This window comes from Gorilla gorilla, chromosome 16, assembly GCF_029281585.2.
Source record: "Gorilla gorilla gorilla isolate KB3781 chromosome 16, NHGRI_mGorGor1-v2.1_pri, whole genome shotgun sequence".
Classification (NCBI taxonomy): Eukaryota; Metazoa; Chordata; class Mammalia; order Primates; family Hominidae; genus Gorilla; species Gorilla gorilla.
Window position 1 is genome coordinate 86,420,406 of NC_073240.2, and position 24,608 is coordinate 86,445,013.

A 24,608-nucleotide genomic window follows, 5' to 3' on the forward strand; every position below is an offset into this window, starting at 1 on the left:
GCCTGGGAGATAAAGGCTACAGTGCACTATGATTGTGCCACTGCACTCTAGCCCAGGCGACAGAGCAAGACCCTGTCTCAAAACCAATAAACACATGACTGAATCCACCACTAAGGCACGAATGGAGGAGGAGAGCAGCTGACATCGGCATGTTCATGAATTGCCTGGTATTAACTACAATTACTTAACCAAAACGTCCAGATATTTATACACACTTACACATTTAATGGCCTTGCCTTTCAGTCTTCCTAATTTTCTCTAATATTGCCCAATTTTCTTTTTCAGTTCCTTCATCCTCCAACTTCTTCTCACTAATAGGCTCTTCTTTCATCTCATAGTGATCTAAGTCTTCTATATCCTGCAAAAAGAAGAAAAATATTAGCTGATTCAACCCACTTTCCTTCAGCAGTTTCTTATGCCCAAACTTAAATTATTCTTGACTCGGTGGGGGACAGGAAACAGAATATATCTATCCTATGGGGAGAGAGAAAAAGCCCCCACATTCCATTCAAGAGGCTCCCACCTTTTATATCCTGTATTTTATTTAAAAGCTAGACTCTGGGGAAAGCAGATTTAAAAGCTTTACAAAGTCACAACTATTATGAAATAAGCCATCATTTATTTATTTACTTCTTTATTTATTTTATTTTATTTTTGTAAGATAGAGTCTCACTCTGTCACTCAGGCAGGAGTATAGTGGCGTGATCTCTGCTCACTGCAACCTCTGCCTCCCAGGTTCAAGTGATTCTCATGCCTCAGTCTCCTGAGTAGCTGGAATTACAGACGTACACCACCACGCCCAGCTAATTTCTTTGTATTTTTAGTAGAGACAGGGTTTCACCATGTTGGCCAGGCTGGTCTCAAACTTCTGACGTCAAGTGATCTGCCCACCTCAGCCTCCCAAAGTGCTGGGATTACCAGCGTGAGACACCATGCCCGGCCAAGCCATCTTTTAAATCTCCTAAGAGGAACCTTTGAAACAGTTTAGCAGCAGGTGTCAAGACCCTTAACTGTTCATAGTTTGTTCCAGACACTCGACTTCTAGAACTGTATTGCAAGAAACTAGTCTAAGATGTAAACACAAATTTAGGCATAAGGATACCTATTTCAACCTTGCAACCACAAAAACAAACACAAAATCTGCATGTGCAAAAATAGCAAAACAGTTAACTCAATTCCATGAACTATTAAGCAGCCACTGAAATATCAACATGGCATAATTTCTCCTGTATCGAAAAACTTTGAAATGAAAAATGGATTACACAAAGGAATAGAAAGAATTTCAATTATGCTGAAATAAGCACAGAAAAAGACCAGAACAACTTACATTGAAATGTTAATTTCAATTAATTTTAGTTGTTATCTCTGGAGACATTTGGTGCTTTCCCCTGATTTCCAAGTTTATGGTTTTATGTAGTAAGCACCTATTGATGTTAATAACTTAACAATAAGTTAGAAAAAGAATTTGATCTCAGGTGCTCAGGAGGCTGAAATAGAAGCACTGTTTGGTCCCAGGAGTTTGAGGCTGCAGTAAGCTATGATCATGCCACTGCACTCCACCCTGGGTGATAGTGACCCTATCTCAAATACTAATAATAATTTCAAAAGAATTTGAATAATACCCCGCAGAACAACATCTTTATTCACATCATTCTGCTCCCTCCCTTCCCATACTATCTGTTCTTACATATATGCAAATATATGCAGAATTGTTTAAATCCTAACTTTTTTCAATTACCTTATATTTCTACTTCAATTGCCAAAATCTCTAAAGGGGTAGTTTATATTTATCTCGACTTTTTTCCCAAGCCGGTTAATTCACCGATTTCTAGACCAGATTACTGACTACCTTCACTCAAACTCTGCCCATGTACTTCATGGAGCTCCCTTCTCCCTGTGTGCACCTTTCAGCCCTGATCTTCCACCCACACTTGTTTTCCCACAATGCTCACAAATGCCTTTGGCCTGTATTTCCACCTGTACCTTCAACCTCAGTCATGTTCCCATCCATAAAACTTCTCCACCTAAGTATTAATCAGCACATCCCAAACAAAATTCAACATATCTTTCTAAAACAATATTCTCAGCACACGATTCCCTGCTTAAGGCCTTCTTATCAACAAACACACCAAATAGAAACATGCCTGTCTCAAATTCAAGACTTCTATCCATCTGCCTTTTCTGGACAATCTTGCTTTCCATGACTTCAACACATCAACCTTCCTTCTCAAAAGAAAAGCATCCAGTGCACCCAAACACACCATGTCCAAAGTTGCTCTGGGCCTGTTCCCACGTTATTTTAGGAGCCTAGAATATCAGCTTTTCACCTGTCCTAATCTGACAACTCCAAAGTCCAGTCTCCTACCTTTCTAGATTTCCCTCAAAGTTGCGGTCCCTTGTTTTTTATCTTGTCAAGGGAAAATGAAAGGGTTCATGAACTTTAGTACAATGGCTGCCTGACCCATGGAAAAGGTTTAATGTTTTCATGCAGTTTATTCCACCTAAGCTAAACTGCATAAAAACATTAAAACAGACTCTCATCCTAATTGGATAATTTTAAGAAGCATTTTACTCCCAGACTCATAAAACAAGCCTACAGCCAGGCACAGTGGCACACACCTGTAATCCCAGCACTTTGGGAGACCGAGGTGGTGGATCACTTGAGGCCAGGAGTTCAAGACCAGCCTGGGCAACAGAGTGAGACTCAAACTCTACAAAAAAATAAAAAAAAATTAGCTGGACGTGGGGCACCGGCCTGTAGTCCCAGCTACTCAGGAGGATCACTTGAACGCAGGAGTTCAAGGTTACAGTGAGCCATGCTGGTGCTACTGCACTCCAGCCTGGGTGACAGTGAAACCCTGTCTCAAAAAACAAACAAAAACAAGCCTACAACACTACCTTTTTAGTTCCGAAGCACTCTAAAGTACATTTTAGATTAATAATTTCCAAACCAAGAAAATGAAAGCCTAAATTAATTATAAGACCTCAAACAGAAAAAAATCTTTTAAAACAATCAACACCATGGAATTCACATACATTCTATTTGGTCAATGCAGAGACACAGATCTTTGTTCTGAAGTTCAAATTTAAGTGCAAAGCTTCAGAGCCTGAAAACATCTAAAATTATACCCATGACTGACAGCTGGCCTAGGCTCAATGTCTTTGGAATTTGCTCTACTAAATTTGCTACTGTTTGAATGTATTCCCTCCAAAATTCAAGTGTTGCCAATGTGATGATATTAAGAGGTAGGACTTTTAAGAGATGATTAGGCCAAGAGGGCTCCTTTCTCCTTCATGGGATTAAGGCCCTTATGAATGAGGCTTCACACATTGGACTAGCTTGCTCTCCTGCCCTTCTGCCTGCTACCATGTGAGGATAAAACAAGGTCCTGAGACACCAAATGTTGATATTTTCATCTTGGATTTCCCAGACTCCAGAACTGTCAGAAAATAAATGACTGTTCTTCATAAATTACTCACTCTCTGTTATTCTGTTACAATACTACAAAACAGACTAAGACAAATTTCTTTGAATGATTTTTCAGCAAGAGACAGTTTCACTACTTCTGGCAAGTAGTCTCTAAAATATTCTGAAATTCTCCTTTTATGCAAACATAAAATTTTTGAAACTCAGTAGTTTCTCTTCCAAAAAATAACCAAATACAGGTTAAGTACTGATTAGTATTAAATATAATTTTAGTGCTAAAAGTTAAGAGGTTTTGTTTTCCAGAAAATCAAATCCAAGAATTCAGATAAAACAATTTGCCCAAAGGCATATCATGAGTTAGAGGTAAAGCCAGAATTTATAAATTACATTCCATTCCAAATACGATGTGCTTTCAATTATTCCATACTAATAGTTATTTATAAAGGAGATTAGAGAATTACTCAAATGTCCAAAACTGAAGATATTTATGATTTTTTTTGTTTTTTTTTTTTGAGACAAGAGTCTTGCTCGTCACTCAGGCAGGAGTGCAGTGGCACAATCTTGACTCACTGCAACCTCCACCTCCTGGATTCAAGCAATTCTCCTGCCTCAGCCTCCGGAGTAGCTGAGATTACATGTGCCCACCACCATGCCCAGCTAATTTTTGTACTTTTAATAGAGACAGAGTTTCCCCATGTTGGCCAGGCTGGTCTCAAACTCCTGTCCTCAGGCGATCCACCCACCACGGCCTCCCATAGTGCTGGGGTTACAGGCATAAGTCACCTCGCCTGGCCATAATGTTATTCTTATATAAAATACCCACTTCATCCATCTCTTCTTCTTCGTCTTCTTTTGAAGTCACTTCTTCTGTTGTCCCATTCTGAAATAGAGAAAGAATCTGCCAGGGCTACACAGAACAAATATGCACATTAGAAGATTGGTGTCATAGCTTTAGGGACAAACTCCCAACCATCTGTCACTGCAGTCCCACTACCAAAGAGCTTATTAAAATTAAAATATGCATTTTTAAATACAACTTTGATTTGACAAACAACAGTTCTCAGCTTTTAAAAATGAAACAATTTTGAACAATTCAACTTAATGGATGCCTTAGGAATAAAGAAAAGCAATCAGTCAAATATAAAGCCAAACTGAAAAAAATTCTAAAACATAATCTAATTTAAAATAAGAAAACATTTTACTTGTACGGCTACGTGCATAAGATCAAAGGCTTATTTTGTTTAAAATAAATATTCCAAACTATCAGTTCCTCAAAACAGCTACCTTTTTAACTTTGAAAAGCCTGAATCATTACATAAATTCAATTTCCTTACATTTTAAGAGGTCAGATGTGTTACTTACAATAGACGCTTCCCAAAACTAAGAGTTATGAATTGATTACCACCTCACTATAAAGCAAATTGTCTTTTTAAAAACATGTAATTTACTATCGAATATCTCTCTACAAGACACAATTTACCAATTAACACAAATTACAATTATCAAGTTCAGAAATGAATCTAATGAATTTTTAGGAGGGGCCTTTGTACCCAGTTCGGGCAAAGGTCAAAAGACAAGCTTCCTGGCCAGGACACAGTATATATATGCAGCTTTAACCATAAAGGCCAGTTCAGATTAGAACTCAGAATATGTAAAAGATCTAGAAACTAGGATCCAGAAATCAAGACCAACAAAGGTCTCAGCAGTATCTAAGCAGAAGCTTCCAAAATGTAATTCACCCCTTCTTCATTTCCCTAAATTCTTATATTCCAAAGCCAATTATTCTGGGTATCTAAAGAATATATACCTAGCCTCAAAGTCCCAAAAAGTTTGGTTGCATCAATGGTTGAAAGAGAATTTTTGAAATGCTAATTTCAAAGCCTACCCAAAGAATCTCTTTTGCAAAAGCTCTCCGAGGTGATTCTCACATGCATCTGGGTCTGTCACCACTAGCCCAGTTACTAGCCTTCATTTTACACATGAGAAAGCTGAGCCCCTACCCCGTCAAAAAGGGGAAGTAATTTAATCAAAACAAAAAGTGAGTTAGGGCTGTGAAATCCTAAGATTAATTTCATTTCAAGATGTGACCTGGTCCTCTTTCTAAAACCCCACTGAAATGACAGAATTTTATAAAAGAGAGTAAGTCGGCCTGCAGCAGCAGCAAAACAACAAATACAAAAAGAATACCCTTAGTGAACCAAAACTATAAGGACATGCTAGAAGATACAAAGCAGATGGAATCAGACTGCTGGGCTCGAGAAAGCCACAAACCCAATCCAAATAATGGAGGGACCACTTTTGTTTGAAGGATCATTCTTCACTGTACTTGTCCCAACTATAGTTGGTAAGGATCACTCTGGTAATAGGAAGCCTGTCTTGATGGTCTCTATCAGTGACAAAACCAGAGAGAAAAGACAGAATTTTTTTTAATATAACTCAATGCAGCAGCAAAATCTTAGACTCTGCCTCTTCCTTTTAGCTCAAAATCTGGAACGCTCACTGGCCAGCACCTCCCCATCCTCATGCCACAGGAAGAGCACAGGTCTGCAAACCAGGAGGGGGAGGCCACAGCAGAAAAGAGTAACAATTTTGAAGACACTCATAACAACTCATACTGATCAAAGGTATACCTCATCTATAAATGAACAGATAACCATGTATTATCAGAGAGTTGAAGAAAATTAGCAACCTGAAAGGAAGGTGCCAAGTCAAAGAAGCACGAATGACCTGAAGCACTGCTAATGAAGGAAATAAGCAGAATTTTAAAACCTAATTGGAATCTTTAGCAGTAATTGAGAAAATACTGTATCCACAAAATACAAAACAGATTACTATGCAAAAGACAATTCTAGGAGGTAAAAATAAGACCCCTAAACCAAAAAAACAAAACAAAACAAAACAAAACACCAGTTGCACAAGGGCCAGGACACAATGACATGACTCAGCAAAACATTAAGGTGGCTCACATCTGTAATTCCAGCACTTTGAGAGATCAAGGCGGGTGGATCACAAGGTCAGCAGATCGAGACCATCCTGGCTAACATGGTGAAACCCTATCTCTACTAATAATACAAAATTTAGCCAGGCATGGTGGCACATGCCTGTAGTCCCAGCTACTCAGGAGGCTGAGGCGGGAGTATCATTTGAACCTGAGAGGTGGAGGTTGCAGTGATCCAAGATCGCACCACTGCACTCCAGCCTGGCTGACAGAGCGAGATTCTTGTCTCAAAAAAAAAAAAAGTAAAACCCCCACACTTTACAGTTACACAGAAAATCATACTAACTATCAGAAAGAACTAAGAATCAGATAGGCATCAGACTTTTCATCTACAACAATAAATATAAGAACATAAAAGTATAAAGACCTGGAAAGAAACTCAATTATGACCTCAGAATTCTATATCTAGCTCCGTCAAGACAGGAAGCATATCTGTGTATGTTTGCCTCTGGATTCTCCACAGTGATATGGATGGAGTACTTTATACGGAGTCAAATATTTGTTGAACAAATGATAACAGACAGCAAGTTCATGGAACACACTCCATACACATCCCCACAAACCCTTTCTAGGAAAAAAAAAACAAAAACAAAAACCCAGGATATTATTCAGGGATATACTCGAGGGGCAGGGAGCAGGAGACATAATACAAGAAGTAGCAATAAGCAAAGGCAACAGTAACAACAATAGTGAAGTCTAAATGATTGCTGATAATCTCGCTGAAAGGTCACAGGCCATATTCTCTGACCATACTGATGCACTAAAAACACCTCAAAAGCCACCTGAAAATGCTTTTTAAATTTTTTTGTTCTAGATAACTCTTGGGTAAAAGAAGAAATTGATCCTCATGCCTCAGTCATCCAACTCCTAAGTATGTGCCCCAGAGAAATGCTGGCACAAGGATACCATGAAATACAGACAAGAATGACCACAGCAGCAATCACTGTTCCTAATAACACTGGAAACAACCCACATGTCTGTATCTAGTCAAGGGGATAAATGGTATGGTATATTCAAACAATGGAGTAAATACAGCAATGCAAAAGAACTATAACTACACACAATGGGAACAAATTTCACACACAATGTTGAGCACAACAAAGATATGAAAAAATACATATAGTATGATTTTCAAAAGTTCAAACAATAGGCAACACTACACCATATTGTTGAAGGATGCATATATGAGTGATAACACTAGAGAAACATAAGGCAAGATGAGCGTACAGAGGCATGGTGATTGGGAAGCAGCCTGCAGAAGGTTTCTGTAGTGCAAGCAATGTGCCTTCTCTTCACCTTGGTGCTGGCTAGGCATTAGTTCCCAAGTACTCGCTCTAACTATATGTTACACTAAGCTTATGTTTTACATAATTTCAATACATGTCTTTTTTTTTTTTTTTTTTTTGAGGTGGAATTTCACTCTTGTTGTCCAGGCTGGAGTGCAGTGGCGTGATCTCAGCTCACTGCAACCTCTGTCCCCGGGTTCAAGCGATTCTCCTGCCTCAGCCTCCCAAGTAGCTGGGATTACAGGCATGCACCACCACGCCCAGCTAATTTTTGTACTTTTAGTAGAGACGGGCTCTCTCCATGTTGATCAGGCTGGTCTCGAACTCCCAACCTCAGGTCATTCACCTGCCTTGGCCTCCCAAAGTGCTGGGATTACAGGCATAAGCCACCATGCCGGGCAAATAAAAAGTTTTAATAGTAAGAGCAATGTGAACAGAGGATGCAATAAAATGACTTGGAAAATACAAACTATTTAGAAAATAGATTTTAAAACTTGTGCAATAAAGTCAAACAGCACCCAAAGAAAATGTATACCCTTACATGTTGGTTTAAAAAGCAGTTTAAATTACATTGATCCACTAAACTAGAAAAAGCAAAATAAACAAAAAGGGGAAATAATTAAGACACAAGGAAAATGTGAAAACAACCCACTAAATTTAAAAAATAAAACTAAAGGAGGATTCTTTCAAAAGACTAAGATAATAAAACAGTCACGCCTCTGATAATTGATCAAGATAAAGAAACCTTTGAAGAGAAAAGGGCATATAGCCACATGTGAATATGATGCAAAAAGTGAAAACTTTACACATCTTTACAACACCTTACAAGTATGGGAGAAGTGTTCATTTCTTTTAAGAATCTACAGTTACGAAAACTAACTGAAGAAACGGAAAATCTGGAGACCAATACGCAGAAGAAGGAAAAAGACAAAGACTCATCCTCCAAATTGGACATTTATTTAAACCAGGGTTTGTCAGCCTCAGCAATACTGATATCTTGGGCCAGACAATTCTTTGTGAGGGTTCTCCTGGTGTGTTGTGGGACATTTAGTAACATCCCCTCTACCCATGGAATGCCAATAAGACCTCCCGACCGTGACCAGTTGTGACCACAAAAATGTCTCCAGATATTTCCAAATGTCCCATGGGAGGCAAAACATTCCTGCAGCTGAAAACTACTGTGTAAACTAGATCTACATCCTAGGTCTTAGGAAAAAGATGTAAAGCTTCCCGAGTTAGCCCTGCATGCCCTTGATACTGAAATGAAATAAGAGCCTTAAAAGAAACAAACAAAACTAAATCTTATTTTATACAGAAGTAAAAATGCAAAAATAAAATATTACCATAGCCATTCTAACAGTGTTTATTATAGGAATGCAAGGATGATTCAAAATTAGGAAAATTTCATCAGGTAATTCACAAATTATATTTCTCCATAGAATTGTAGGCACAATCATGAAAAACAAGGTAGCTCTATATGCATTAAGTCCACGTGATATTCAGTGAAAAACACAAGTTGCAGATGTCTTACAGAAAAAAACTGAACACTGAACACATATTTCCACCATCTGCTCTTTGTCCTGAGGCTCCACTAGAAATACAGTGAAGAATAAACAATATATAAACACACAATTACAAAAAAAAGAAATGGGGTTACCCACAGAAGAGAATTCACCTCCATTAGAAAATGGTTAATTAATGGAGCAAGCAAACAAAAGTGGAGGTTGGGGGATACCAAAAACAAGGAAGCTAATTTGTCCCACAGCAACCTGGAAAGGTTCTAGACTCAGACACCAGGTACCCCCGAGAGTGGGACTGATAGGCAAGACTGAAAACAGAGATTAACCAAAAGCCTATATAGAGAACACATTTTCCAGGCCCTGAAACACACTGCTCTCCTCCATCTCCTTAAGCAGAACCCAAGCAAACATACCTACCTCAGACAAGAGAATGTAGATTTCACCTCCAGAGGAATGGAGTAGTTCCAGCCATCATTTATGATTGCACCGGGAGATAAGATAGAGGGGTAGCGGATAACAATTAGGAATCTGCATACATTTCCCCCTAAAAGCTATCAGTTGCCAAGTCTTGGCCATGCAGAACTCCCAATCAATTTTTTATTTTTATTTTTTATTTGTATTTATTTTATTTATTTATTTATTTGAGAAAGGATCTTGCTCTTTCACCCAGGCTGGAATGCAGGAATACAGCAGCATGATCACAACTCACTTTAGCCTCAACATCCTGGGCTCAAGTGATCCTCCTGCCTCAGCCTCCCAAGTAGCTGGGACTACAGGTGGGTGTCACCACGCCTGGCTTTTTTTTTTTTTAATTTATTTTTTGTAAAGATGGGGTCTCATAATATTGCCCAAACTAGTCTTGAGCTCCTGGGCTCAAGTGATCCTCCCACGTCAATCTCCGAAAGCACTGAGATTGTAGGTGTGAGCCACCACACCCAGCCTCCCAGTCTTTCAGTACCTCTCTCAAATATGAATGAACAAAAAAGGGAATTAAAAAAAAAAAAAGAACACAGGCCAGGCACAGTGGCTCACGCCTTTAATCCCAGCACTTTGGGAGGCCGAGGTGGGCGGATCACCTGAGGTCAGGAATTCGAAACCAGCCTGACCAACATGGAGAAACCCCTTCTCTACTAAAAATACAAAAATTAGCCAGGCGTGGTGGCACATGCCTGTAATCCCAGCTACTCAGGAGGCTGAGGCAGGAGAATCGCCTGAACCCTGGAGGCAAAGGTTGCGGTGAGCCAAGATCACGCCATCGCACTCCATCCTGGGCAACAAGAGTGAAACTCCGTCTCAAAAAAAAAAAAAAAGACTACAAATGATAAGCAACATAGAATAGATATTTAAGGAAAGGTTTTAAAAAGAAAAATAAGACCAAAATAAACTAAGAAAAAAATTTATTAAAGAACAAAGAGATGCTAGGGAGAAGACAAAAGAGCATCAGAATCACTTCATAAGGACACTTGTGAATATATTACATGAATAAAACAAAATTAGAATATGAATATGGAATAATCAGACAAGAAAAAGTTCTTAGAACTCAGGGTTCATCTTGGGAGTTGGTCCCCAATGAGCCTAACCTCCTGTTATCATGTCCCTGGACAGGCCCATCCCACAGTGAATCTGGGTTGGCCTCAAGACTCACTTTAACCTATAGAATTTGGTAGAAATGACACTGGACCTGTTCCAGGTCTAAGCCTTAAGAACACCTGGCAGCTGCACTTCTTTGCTTCTAGTAGCCAAAATAAGTAGTGACTATGCTCTTGGAGAAAGAGAAACCACACAAAGAGGCCTGAGAGGATGAGATGCTATGCAGAGAGCAAGGCCACAAGAAGAAACACCAAGGCAGCAGACCTGTGGGTGAAGCAGCCATCTCAGACATTCCACTGCAGCTGAGCATCCAGATGACCAGTCTCTGACACCGTCTAACCGCACAGTGAGAGATGCCAAATGAGACCAGCAGAAAAACTGTCCAGCTATCCCCAGTTAGCCCATACAGTAGTGACAGATAGACAAATGTGTAGTTTTATGCCATTATGTTTTGGAAAAATTGGTTAAGCAACAATAAATAACCAAAACAAAACTTAAAGTTATGACTGTCCAAATAAAATTTCCTAAAAGTCAAAAAATAAGAAAAATATTCCAGAACTTAAAATTTAAAAAAAATTAGAAATGACGTGAGATACAAGACTCAAACAAGAGGACTAAAATCCAATTAACAGACACTTCAAAATGAACAAATAAAATGGAAAGGAGAAAGTTAACAAAAATATGACAAGATTCAAGATTACAACTTTGAAAGAGCCGATCCATAGGCCTATCCATTTGGTGTACCCAGCACAGTGAATGAAAAAAGACACACACTAAGTGCAATGTTGTGCTATTTCAGTTCACCAAGGAAAAGACAAACTCCTAAAAGCTTCCAGAGAGAAAGTCATGCATAAATGAGTGAAACTCAGGGTGACATGAGGCTTCACCACCATGACTGGTTAGAAGACAACAGCACAGACTTTGAAATTCTAAGGTAAAATTATCCTCAACCTAGAAATACATAATCAACCAAACTATCAATCAAGTGTGAGGGTAGACTATGACAAAAGTGAATAGTGATGGGGATGGGCTAAGCACCAGGCACTGTTCTAAATGGTTTACATGTACCAACTCATTTAATCCTCACAGCTCTCTAGAAACACAGGTACTAATACTATTACTGGTTCCCCCATTTTGCAAATGGAAATTGATGCATAGAGCAATTAGGGAATCAGCCCAAGGGCATACAGCTAATAAGTAGTAGAACCAAGATTCAAACCTATCTCAGACTGGCTCCAAAACCCAAACACTGGATTGTATTTTTTTCAGAAGCTAGAGATCAGAAAATATACCACTCCATGCTTTCTTAGGGCTTTACTTGAGAACATAGTCAGGTAAAATGACAAAGGGAAAGCCAAAGAAGATGACATGGGATCCAGGAAACAGTGGGTCTCCTCTAGGAGAGCAGATGAGAAAAACCTCAAGATGACATGTGCACAGCCAACCCAAAGAACAACCTGTCAAAATGGGCACAGAGGAGCCAAAGGCTTTGGAAGAGAAGGAGATCTCACAGAAAGGGCTACAACAGAATTTTTTAAATTAAAAATTACTATTATGAGGAAGACACTGCAAAACAAAAAGCAACACCAAGAAAAGAAATATCCTATCCTAAATATTCTACAAAACTTGGCTTTACAAAGTCCTCATGATAATTAGTGATTACTTATATGACTAAAGATAATATTTGAGGAAGGGAAAGTGGGTGGTATGAGAGCTAAATTCTCATGTATTATACTAAAAAGCCAATAGCTGATGCCTAAATAGGTAAATCCAGGAAGAAGTTAGGGGTAGTGGTGAGCTAGTGGAGATTTCTGTTGCTTGCAGGAGATAACATTTGAGCAAGTCCTTAAGAAGCATAGACAGACTTAAGGCGACAGCATTTCTAGGTAAAGGCAAGTCAATGAGCAAAGACAAGCAATGAAAGAAGCAAGAACATTTATGGACACCAGGAATATTCACAACAAAAAGCTGCTGTTAGGGAAAAGGGCAATTGTTTGCCTGCCATACTAAATACCAGCAGCTCCAAAGAATGAAAAGGTTATTTTTAGTATCTAAAACAGAACAAATAATTCAACAGGAACAGAAAAACTAACTTCTAAATAAGTTGAATAATTTTTAAAAAATCATCCTAGTTTGACTGTTGTTCGAGACAATTTATTTTAGCTCTTGAACACTAGAGAATTTTTACTTTAGCTGACCCATGGGTAGTGGTTGATCTGGCATCTCAACATCCAGGTGCTTAGGAAGGTTATATAACCTGCAGAGTCCACATATCAACCACTTCAATCGCTGATGAAGCTACAAAACCCATTTCAGTAAATAAGCATTATGTTAAAGAGCCCTTAGAAGACATCAATAATGTTATGACTACTGCAATCAATCCAGTAGGAAATAAAAAAGTTTGTAACTGCTCAACTGCAGCTTACAGATTTTTAAAAAAACTCTTTGAAATATTTTCAGGAGCCTCTAGTTTAAGAAAGTTACTATGGCTTGGGCTATAATCACTACAACTGATACCTAATGGAACGACAACAATAAAGGCAGAGGAAGGAAGTTCCAGACATTGTCCAATTTCGCACCGCTACCTTGTTTTCTTAGAAACTTACAACTTCAAACAAGAGAACATTACTGCATTAATGAGGTGACCCAAAAAAAAAAAGAAAAAAACCACACACAGGCAGTGTTGTTACACATGGATTATAAAATTATGTATTCCAGTCATAGTTAAAAGTACAAAAGCAAATGTGATCCAGCAGACAGAGCCTGGAAATCTAGATGACCTTGGATATCATATCTAATTCCTTGAGTTTGAGTCTACTCATCTGTAAAACAAAGAAATGAAAACTTTCCCAGAATAGTAAAGATTAAATGAAACCTGTAAAACACTTGATACTTAGTAGGCTCTTAAGCGTCTGTCTAAAAAATACGAATTCACTAGGAAACTGCAAAGAATAACTGTAAATTTCCCCGTTTAAGTCCAAATTGTGTTGTAAGCGTGTTTAAGGAAATAAGCAAGGTAAACTATGTGCACAAGTGTGGTTTTCATTGTTTAAAATGTTTTTTAATGTATAAGGTGACTCATATGGGATCTAATAAGGCAACTCACTTCACTTGGTCAGGAACAATTTTCTGGGTGTCTCTGACCAAGAAAAGAGATGAAGAGAAAGAAGCAGGTTTACAAAGGACAAAATAAGAAGACACAGGATTAGAATGGGTTAACAAAGCAAAGAATAAGCCTTCCCAAAGTGAACAATGAAGCAAGTGGAAACAGGAAGGTTGAACTGTAAATTAGGATCCACCAAAAATCCTCATGCCTAAAAGGAAGCCAAGCCCCAGTGAGGATTCGTTATGCACCCAATGTGCTCTGTTTTGTGCTAAGTATATAATGAAGATGAGGCAGGGTGATCTGGACACAGACCTGGACACTCTGACCTCTGGCACAGAAGGGGCTACAGGAGTGCTGGGGTGAAACAGGAATTAAAAGAAATTAAAGAATGTGAAACTACCATCAGAGTGAACAGGCAACCTACAGAATGGGAGAAAATTTTTGCAATCTACCCCCTGACAAAAGGCTAATATCCAGAATCTACAAAGAACTTAAAACAAATTTACAAGAAAAAATCAAGCAACCCCATCAACAAGTGGGTGAAGGATATGAACAGACACTTCTCAAAAGAAGACATTTATGCAGCCAACAGACACATGAAAAAACACCCATCATCACTGGCTATCAAAGAAATGCAAATCAAAACCACAATGAGACACCATCTCAGACCAGTTAGAATGGCAACCATTAAAAAGTCAGGAAACAACAGGTGCTGGAGAGGATGTGGAGAAATAGGAACACTTTTACACTGTTGGTGGGGCTGTAAACTAGTTCAGCCATTGTGGAAGACAGTGTGGTGATTCCTCAAGGATCTAGAACTAGAAGTACCATTTGACCCAACCATCCCATTACTGGGTATATACCCAAAGGATTATAAATCATGCTGCTATAAACACATATGCACACGTATGTTTATCGTGGCACCATTCACAAAAGCAAAGACTTGGAACCAACCCAAATATCCATCAATGATAGACTGGATTAAGAAAATGTGGCACATATACCCCATGGAATACCATGCAGCCATAAGGATGAATTCATGTCCTTTGTAGGGACATGGGTGAAGCTGGAAACCATCATTCTGAGCAAACTATCACAAGGACAGAAAACCAAACACTGCATGTTCTCACTCATAGGTCAGAACTGAACAATGAAAACACTTGGACACAGGATGGGGAACATCACACACGGGGGCCTGTTGTGGGGTGGGGGGAGGGGGGAGGTATACCTAATGTAAATGACGAGTTAATGGGTGCAGGACACCAACATGGCACATGTATACATATGTAACAAACCTGCACGTTATGCACATGTACCCTAGAACTTAAAGTATAATAATAATAAAAAGAATGTGTAAGCAAACACTCAGTTGTACATTAAAAAAAAAAAAAAAACCCAATTCCCCCTAAGAAAGAAAAAGACGTGGAGTCCTTTAAAAATTAACTGCCTGTTTTTCTGAGGCTAGTGAACCTTATCTCTCCTCCTCTCCCAGGCATTGTGAAAACCCTGATTCTCTAGCTGTGCAGCTGCAAGGTCAACAGACAGATAAACTCAAGTCGAAAAACAGGTTTTTCCTTGAAAAGAAAGAAATAATGTAATGCATGTCTCAATTGAATAACTGTCTTTGTTTCTTGCTTCTGTAATATGCCTCCCCCTGCACAGATCTCCCCCGACCCGACAAAAATGCTTAAAACGTAACATGACTCTTTGTTCAGGGCTCAGTCCTTTAGATGTTAATCTGACTGGGCCGGTGCACCTAAATAATAATATATATCCTCCTCAACCCCTCAGTCTCTCTGATTCCTAAAGTATCCCGCTGCAGGGGGAGAGAGGGAGCAGGGTAGTGGAGTCATACCAAGCAACAAGAAAGACAGGGTAGTGGCCAGGAGTTCGAGACCAGCCTGGTGAACATGATGAAACCTCATCTCTACTAAAAATACAAAAATTAGCTGGGCATGGTGGCAGGTGCCTGTAATCCCAGCTACTCAGGAGGTTGAGGCAGGAGAATCACTTGAACCCAGGAGGTGGAGGTTGCAGTGAGCCGAGATTGTGCCATTGTACTCCAGCCTGGGCGACAAGAGCGAGACTTCATTGAAAGAAAGAAAGAAAGAGAGAGAGAAAGAGAGAAAGAAAGAAAGGAAGAAAGACAGGGTAGTACATTTTCCACGAATTTCAATTTTACTCTCTTCCCCCACCACACAACACAGAAAGCATTTGAGGGATGGGAAGAAGAAACTGAGATCACAGGGAAAATAGTAAGAGACATTTAGAAGGACAGGTCTTAGAAATGTACTAGTTTGGGGGGGAGGTCAGAGAACAGTAGCATATAAAAGAACGCTAAGACAGTTCCCAGGTTTAGGCATGGGTGACTAGTTTGATTATTTCATTTTGTCCCACTCACAATGACAAGGAGAATTATTGACGGAACACATGATGGGGCTGATAGAGTGCTAGGAGGTGGATACATGAAAATTTAAATACCATCATTTTGAACACCCATGTCACTCCAAGTGAGATTCCCTAACATATATGATATGCAGACAGATATATGGGTTTGAAACTCTGGAGATGAATACGGATTTAGGAATCCCTGGAACACAGGTCATGACTTAAGTAATGGGAGTCAAAGATTACTCAGAGAAAGCACAGAATGAAAAGAGAAGAAAGAAGTAGGCCAAGGAAGAAGAGATCGGAGGAGACCAAGGCAGGGTGATAAGATCAAAACAGGAGAAAAGAATCTGATAGAAGTCCCATTCGACTATCATGTCCCTTCCCAGAGGACAGGGACATGCCTTTTTTGTCTTTTATACCCAATTATCACAGGTCCTGGCACAGAAGCCACACAGTCTTTTTTAATTGTGTTCTACTATTCACAGTTTCCTGTATCCACCAGGGGAGAAAAAAGTAAGTATAAACAAGTACAGACATAGATTTTTTTACACTGTATACTAAAGAGGTCAGATTATACACAATATTTTATGCCTTACTTTTTTACTTAATACATCTTAGAAGTTTGCACATGCTTTTATGGAAAGACTGGCTGCATTTTTTTTGGTCTACAACAGAATATTCTATTATAAAACTGTACACTATAATTTTTATTTAACCAACTCTTTACTGGTGGACATTAAGAACGGAGGAATGTTTCAACAAGGGAACAATCAACATTAACAAAATACTGCAGAGGGGTCAATTTGGGGACTAAGAGGGGAGCCACTGGATTTGGCAACTAGGAGATAAATTTTAGCACAACGATGAAGATTATAATGAGCTCAGTGAAAAAAGGTGAAGACATGTAGCTTATTCTCTCAAGAAACTAGGCTATGATAAACTGGCAGAGGCTGTAAGAGTGGGAGGTGAGCTGTTTTCTCCTTCATGTAAATATATTTATTGTTTTAAACACTAGGCCCAATTTTATATCCTACTTCATTTAACTTTTGAACATGTTTATGTATGTATGTATTTCATGTAATGTTTTAGACACTGAAAAAAACCTCATTTCTGCTATTGTAAAACTGTTATCTTTAGATATTCAGAAGCAACTTCTTAAAAGGAGGTAGCAGTAATGGAGCTATGTCTATCATTCTTTCCCATCAACCTCCTTGATGGAGATGTAAACATGTGTCCATCAAGCCTTTAATTTTCATCTCTTATCTTCATGGCTCTCCATACAAAACTTAACTCTTTTTTTTGTATCTCTATATGTATATTTATATGTATATCTATATCTAGAGAGAGAGAGTCTTGCTATGTTGCCCAGGCTGATCTCAAACTCCTGGGCTCAAGCAATCCTCCCAACTTGGCCTTGAAAGTGCTGGGATTACAGGCGTGAACCACTGTGCCCAGCCTCAGCCTTAACTCTTAAAATATCTTCAAATCGATGTTCTTCTGTTCTAATTTTTAAGAATAGATGTGTTTAAACCAACTACAACTTATTTTGACAAAAATTGGAGTTAAGACTCAAACTTCCTCAAATGGCCAGTTCTCCTAAAACTATTTACAGAATAATCTGTCTTTTCACTACTAAGTTAAAGCACCACCTTTTCCTTACACTAAATTCTCTTTGCATGACTCTGGTTCTAAACTTCCATTGCCTTTATCTGTCTGGCCCAGGGCTAGTCCACAATATTTTATTTAATATCTGGTTGAAAGAGTCTATACTTTATTATTTTTTATTATTTACTCTTCTAAACAAATTTTAGAGCCATTTTGTCAAATGCCAAAAATAAATCTGTTGGAATTTCTACTGAAATTTGTATATATACATATACATACAAAATTTATATATAAATATATATATGAAATATAAAACATGTATATATATACACCCTTTTTTTTCTGTGTGTGTTTTTTTTTTTTTTTTGAGACAGGGTCTTACTCTGTCACCTAGGCTGGAGTTCAGAGGCATGACCTCGGCTCACTGCAACCTCTGCCTCCCAGGCTCAAGTGATCCTCCCACCTCGGCCTCAGAAGTAGCTGGAACTACAAGTGTGTCCCACAGACACCCAGCTAATTGTCATCTACCCACCTCAGTTTCCCAAACTGTTCAGATTACAGGTATGAGCCACTGTGCCCAGCAGAAATTACATTTATAAATTAATATGAAGACATGGTGATAACATATTTATAACATGAAATCTGCTCATTCAGGAACATAGAATGCAAATCTTTCATTCCTCTCAGCAAAATTTTGTCATGTCCTTGATAAAAGCCCTGCACATCTAAGTTTATTCCTAGGTATTTAATTTTTGCTGAAATACCTGAAAAAATACTTCATCACTATATCTTCTATGTGATTATAGCTAACATTGGGGAAGGCTATTGATTTTTATATAAAAGAACTTTTAACCAGTAATCTTAAAAATTGTTTTTTTTCAGTTGGTTCCTTTGGATATTTTTAGGTACACAATCATGTCAACTGAAAATAATGATTGTTATTTTTCTATAAAGACTATGACATCATGGGAAAATACAGTAAATACTTTTTAAAAGAATATAAAAGGGCTGGGAACAGTGGCTCACGCCTGTAATCCCAGCACTTTGGGAGGCCAAGGTGGGCAGATCACGCGGTCAGGAGATCCAGACCATCTTGGCTAACACGGTGAAACCCCATCTCTACTAAAAAATACAAAAAATTAGCTAGGAATGGTGGCGGGCGCCTGTAGTCCCAGCTACTGGGGAGGCTGAGGCAGGAGAATGGTGGGAACCCAGGAGGTGGAGCTTCCAGTGAGCTGAGATCACGCCACTGCATTCCAACCTGGGCGACAAAGCGAGACTCTGTGTCAAAAAAAAAAAAAAAAAAAAAGAATATAAAACTATAGAGAATATGACCTCAACTATTTAAACATATGTGTAAGGGTTATGTATTTTAATAGCAAAGAAAAAACATACATCGGTAGAAAATGGCCATCATGTCAACTGTCAATAGTGGTTATATTAGGTAAAGAAATTATGGGAGACTTTAATTTTTTTCTTTTTTCTGTACTTTACTAATTTTCTCAACAATGGTTGCTTATGAGTTTTATAATTAAAAAAAGGTTTTTAAAATTTTTTCAACATGGAAAGTTATATTTCTTTATATACTAAAACAAAAACAAAACTTTCTATTTGAATACCTATGGCAAAACCCTGTCTCTACAAAAAATACAAAAAATTAGCTAGGTGGAGTAGTACACACCTGTAGTCCCAGCTACTCTGGAGGCTGAGGTGGGAGGAGCACCTGAGTCCCCAGAGAATGAGGCTCCAGTGAGCCGTGATCATAGCACTGCATTCCAGCCTGGGAGACAGAGAAAGACCCCATCTCAAAAATACAAAATTAAAAAAAAAAAAAAAGAAATATCCATAAGGATCTAAAATGCCTATCTGTATGAGATTGTTCTTTGTTCACATTTTTTCAAGCAAATATCACACAATAAATTGAATGCAGGTGCAAATGACATATCAAACATCAACGAAATTTGCAAAAGGTGTAAGATTGTACTACTTTGGGTTTAGAAATTTTCTTTTCATAAAAGCATTTATAACAAAATTTGGTGAGCTTTTAAGGAATATTTTAAGTATTTCTGATTTAATTTCTAGTGATAAATACCAATAGATATAACCTACATACACAAAAGCTCCTTGGGCCCTCAATATACTTTTAAGAGTGTAAAGGAATCCTGACCCCAAAACTTGGAGAACTGCTGCCTTCCCCTCCACTTTCTTCCTTCCCTAGAATTTCTTCCTTGGAAGAAACATTCCTTTGCCATTCTATGTTAACTTACATAGTTCCACTGAGGCCAGTTTTGCTACCTCCCTCCCATCTTTCCACATCCCTCTCTTGACACAAAACCTGACCAAAGGACTCTACCGGCCCACCTCATTTCCAGTGATTAGCTGTCAGGTGGGCTAAGCCAAGAAAATCTGGGTTTTCCCTGAGACTAGACCTCTCTTTCTGGGAGATACGGAATCACAAGGACAAGGTTGGCCACCTACGGGTAGTGAGAATTCATCTTGCCTAAATGGGAAGAGATTAGGCAAGTTTCTAGAATGCCAGACTGCTTTCTAGAAAGTCAAAGATAATTATACTTTCTGCCACGACTGTGAAAATGCCCATTTCATTGCACGCTTTCTAACATTTTTACCAATCTGATAAATAAAAGCTGGTACCCAGAAGAAAAAAAGGCTGGGTATGGTGGCTTATGCCTGTAATCCCAGTACTTTGGGAGGCCAAGGTGAGTGGATCACCTGAGGTCGGGAGTTCGAGACAAGCCTGGCCAACATGATGAAACCCCATCTCTAGTAAAAACACAAACATTAGCCGGGCATGGTGGCAAGCACCTGTAATCCCAACTACTCGGGAGGCTGAGGCAAGAGAATCACTTGAACCTGGGAAGCAGAGATTGTAGTGAGCCAAGATCATGCCACTGCTCTCCAGCCTGGGCGAAAAGGTAAGACTTTGTCTCAAAAAAAAAAAAAAGTTTCCATACAATATAATTTGTTCCATCTCTAAAAACCAATTCAGCAATAACTGAAAGCCACCACTTGGAAGGTTTCAAGGATTTATTTAGCTCTACCTGTTGATGTCCAAAGCATTAGTTAAGGTAGAAAAAAAATACACACACACACACACACACACACACACACTCTCTCTCTCTCTCTCACCCTTATGTAGTCAGTACCAGGAAACATGAAAGACTAGATGGTATAGTTATCCAACAAAAAGCACACAATAACTGAAGGCACTGTAGAGGAGTAACTTATGACACAGATCTACAATATTGTTGAGTGAAAATGCAGATTATAAAAAAAAATCTGATTTTTTAAGGGAGAGGGAACACATACAAGCAAAGGAGAAAAGAGATGAGCAGATGACTGAAAGATACAAAATTCTGATAGTGGTACATTCTGAGTGGTAGAATTATTGGTATTATTTTCTAGCTTTGCCTAAAAATTTTCTAAATTTCTTAAAATAAGAACTTTTTGTTATCCATATTATCAAATATCCATCACCCCAGGAAACTTAACCTTGAGCACAAACTCTACAACAAGTTCAATGTTTGTTCAGTTTAATATTTAAGAGACAACCTACTTTGAAAGACATCTAAAATGATGACCAATATTTAAACCTATGCATTAATATTTTTCAATCGTATCCTTCACATTTTGTAATTTTGATAAGGTTAAGCTTTAGATCCATCTTGAAAAGATAAATTTTCTGTTTGTCTTTAAAATATTACCTACAATATGCCTGTTTTTAAACAGTGAATGATGCTCTAAAATCACAATATAAATTCAGGCAGTGTTCCTTACATGGAATGTTTAAGTACTTCTAACACTGCTCTTTTTCACTTGTTATGAAAACACAGAACAATTATCCAAGCATCTAATTATTCAGGTCCTTTGTTTCTCCTCCATTCTATTAGTTTTATAGTAATTTTAGGGCCTGTGAGGATGAAGTTGTCTGTGACAGCTACCACAAAGGTTACTATAGGTGGACAAATTTCAAACAAGTTTATCACCACTACCATCCCCACCATAAAACTGTCTCAATCAAGGGCAACACAATTCAAGGTTAGCCAAGACAACCTCTTTACCTGTCACTGCTTAAGAAAAGGATTTTTTGGTCTTATTTAGAAATAACTTTTTGTACCTACTTTTCTCCACAAATCCACTGAGACCAGTGTGTGGCTCTATCTCAAGCACCAGCAAGCAAAACTGCCTGCTAGAAGGTTCAGTTTTTGTATCTTTCCAAATGTAGAACACAGCTATCTTCAGGGATTTCATAATTTTTTGAAAATTGATGCACAAACTTCTTCTTGAAAGTTCAGAGATACAGCAGCTGTAATTCTTCTGAAGGCTGGTTATGGGACGCATTACCTTCATACTTTCCTGTTCAAGAAATGTGGGGTGGAGAATCAAGTAAACTGATAGAATTTCCACATAAAATTCGAAGTGCTCTGACAACAAAAGAAACTTAAAATACACACACACACACACACACACACACACACACACACACACGGTTTTCCCTGCTAATCATTTTACAACTAAACAACCAAGTTGCTAAACCAGAGCCCACAAAAGCAGAGTCAAAGTTCTAACACTTGGTAAAAGAAAAATGCATACATACCCCTGTGAGCTAAAATAAAATGCTTAAGTATTCAAAGACAGCAATTACAGCTACTGAGAACATCATCGTAAGCAAACTGAGGCAGAGAAAACAAACGTGCTGATGAGGATTTGAAACACCTAAGCTGCAGAAACCCACTGGATGGTTTCCTAGGTTCCGAGTCGGCATTATCTTTCAGAACGATCTTCTAGAAGAGATCACATAACACTGTAACAAAGGATCTGGAGAAAGGGACCCTGGCTTCATCACTCTGGCTCTCCAGTCATGCTTTACATTTGGCAGTGACTATCTCCATTCAACTCAATTCCCTAACCCTAAACTAGCTGACATTTATCAAATACTGCCCTTTACCAGGTCTAAGTAAGTTTAACTCCCCCGACTCCCACCAAAAAAAATCAAGATACTAAGGGATATACTATTCACAAAAGGGAAACCTGTCTCCTCTTCATATACCTGTTCCTTTCAAGGAAGGGTATAAAAATGGGGATGAGAGAGGATAACCACTAGGAATTTGACTCTATATTATAAATTCAGATAAATGAAAACAATAATTCCTCTGGACTCAGAGTGATATGGCTCTGATGACTGGAGAAACATCGGGGTCCTTTGTGTCACGTCAGTTAAATGACATGGACACACAGGAGTGGTTTTAAGGAGCAGAAAGTTTAATAGGCAAGAAAGAAGAAAGGCTCCCTGCTGTACAGAAAAAGGGGGGCTCCGAACAGAGAAAAAGCCCCGGGTGTGGCAGAACAGTACTTGGTTATATTGGTAGGCTGGAGGAGGTGGTGTCTGATTTGCACAGGGACCAGGGCATTGGTTTCACCAGGCATGTCATTCATGCAGCCCGAGAAAAACATGGCCCTCTCACCCTAGCCTTTTAATATGCAAATGTAGGTCACCATGTTGTCCTGCACACGTGGGGTCATCTGGAGGTGTCACCTTGAGATGGTGACTAGAAGAAGAGGGTGGGAATCACCATGTTGAATGGACACAGTTTCTAAGCGCTGGTATTTGCATATCAAAGCTTGGCAGCCTGTAGTCCCAGCTACTCAGGAGGCTGAGGCAGGAGATTCACTTGAACCTGGGAGGCAGAGGCTGCAGTGAGCTGAGATCACACCACTGCACTTCAGCCTGGGCGACAGAGCGAGACTCCGTCTCCAAAAAAAAGATAAACAGGAAAGAAAAAGAAATGTTTCTGGAGTTGTTTCTATTAAAAGGGAAAGCCTTACTGAGGCCTCCTTACCCTCTCTATCTGCCTAATATGATTTCTGAATAACTCCTCTATTAAAAGTACCACTTAGGTGCTTAATATGACAGTTCTGATATTTCCCAATGCTCCTCCACAAATTCAATTTGGAATGGTAATCTGTCCCAGGAGGGCAAACCAAAGAAAAAGTCCTAGGCTCCTGAATCAAGGTTTGTTTCTTTGCTTTGTACAAGTTGACAATAACATTCCTCCTGATAGTCCCCTACGGCTTATGCTAAAATATTGGAAAGAGAATGAAAGGACTCAATACAAGAAAAAGCAGCAAATGATAAAATATTATTGTTTCATTTGGACTCAGGAATCAATCCTGAAAAGCAAGTCAGAAATTAACTCCTCTGAGAAAGATAAGGTCCCTGTTCCTAGACAGCTCACCAACACATGGAACCTCCTCATCCACCTTCCCCCGTCCAATACCCCTAACCCTAACCTCCCTCCCCCTCAAGCAGAGGCAGTTGTCCCAGACCCTTCTCCTACCCACATTGTTCCCCCTCTGTATAACCCTGCCTCCTGGGAATCGTCCCAAGAGCCTGCTCACTACCACCCTAAGTAATCTTCCCTGAAAGGATTTCAATGTGAGACAGAGCAATGTAAAAGGGATATTAAGAACTTCCCCTTCCCCTCTACCTCGGGAGAATTAGCTCCACCTCTCTTCCCCTTAAGAGAGGTGTCCCTAGGAGGAGGAAGTATTCGCTTTGTAAATGCTCCTTTAACCAGCTCGGAGGTCCAAAACCTAAAAACACAGTTTAAGCCGCACTATTAGACAACTCCCGTGGAACAGCAGATCAAATTAACCAATTTCTGGG

General features: G+C 38.9%; 1 protein-coding gene across 1 annotated transcript in view; it reads right to left on the reverse strand.

The window, feature by feature from the left end:
• LOC101138066 (golgin subfamily A member 6-like protein 9) overlaps positions 1-24,608 on the reverse strand; it is an 83,277-nt gene that overhangs the window by 34,146 nt on the left and 24,523 nt on the right. Inside the window, exons 2-3 of the mRNA XM_063698799.1 lie at positions 4,251-4,307; positions 220-358 (exon numbers count right to left, since the gene is read on the reverse strand). The gene's annotated coding sequence lies outside the window, so the exon portion shown is untranslated. The remainder of the gene's footprint in view (positions 1-219; positions 359-4,250; positions 4,308-24,608) is intronic.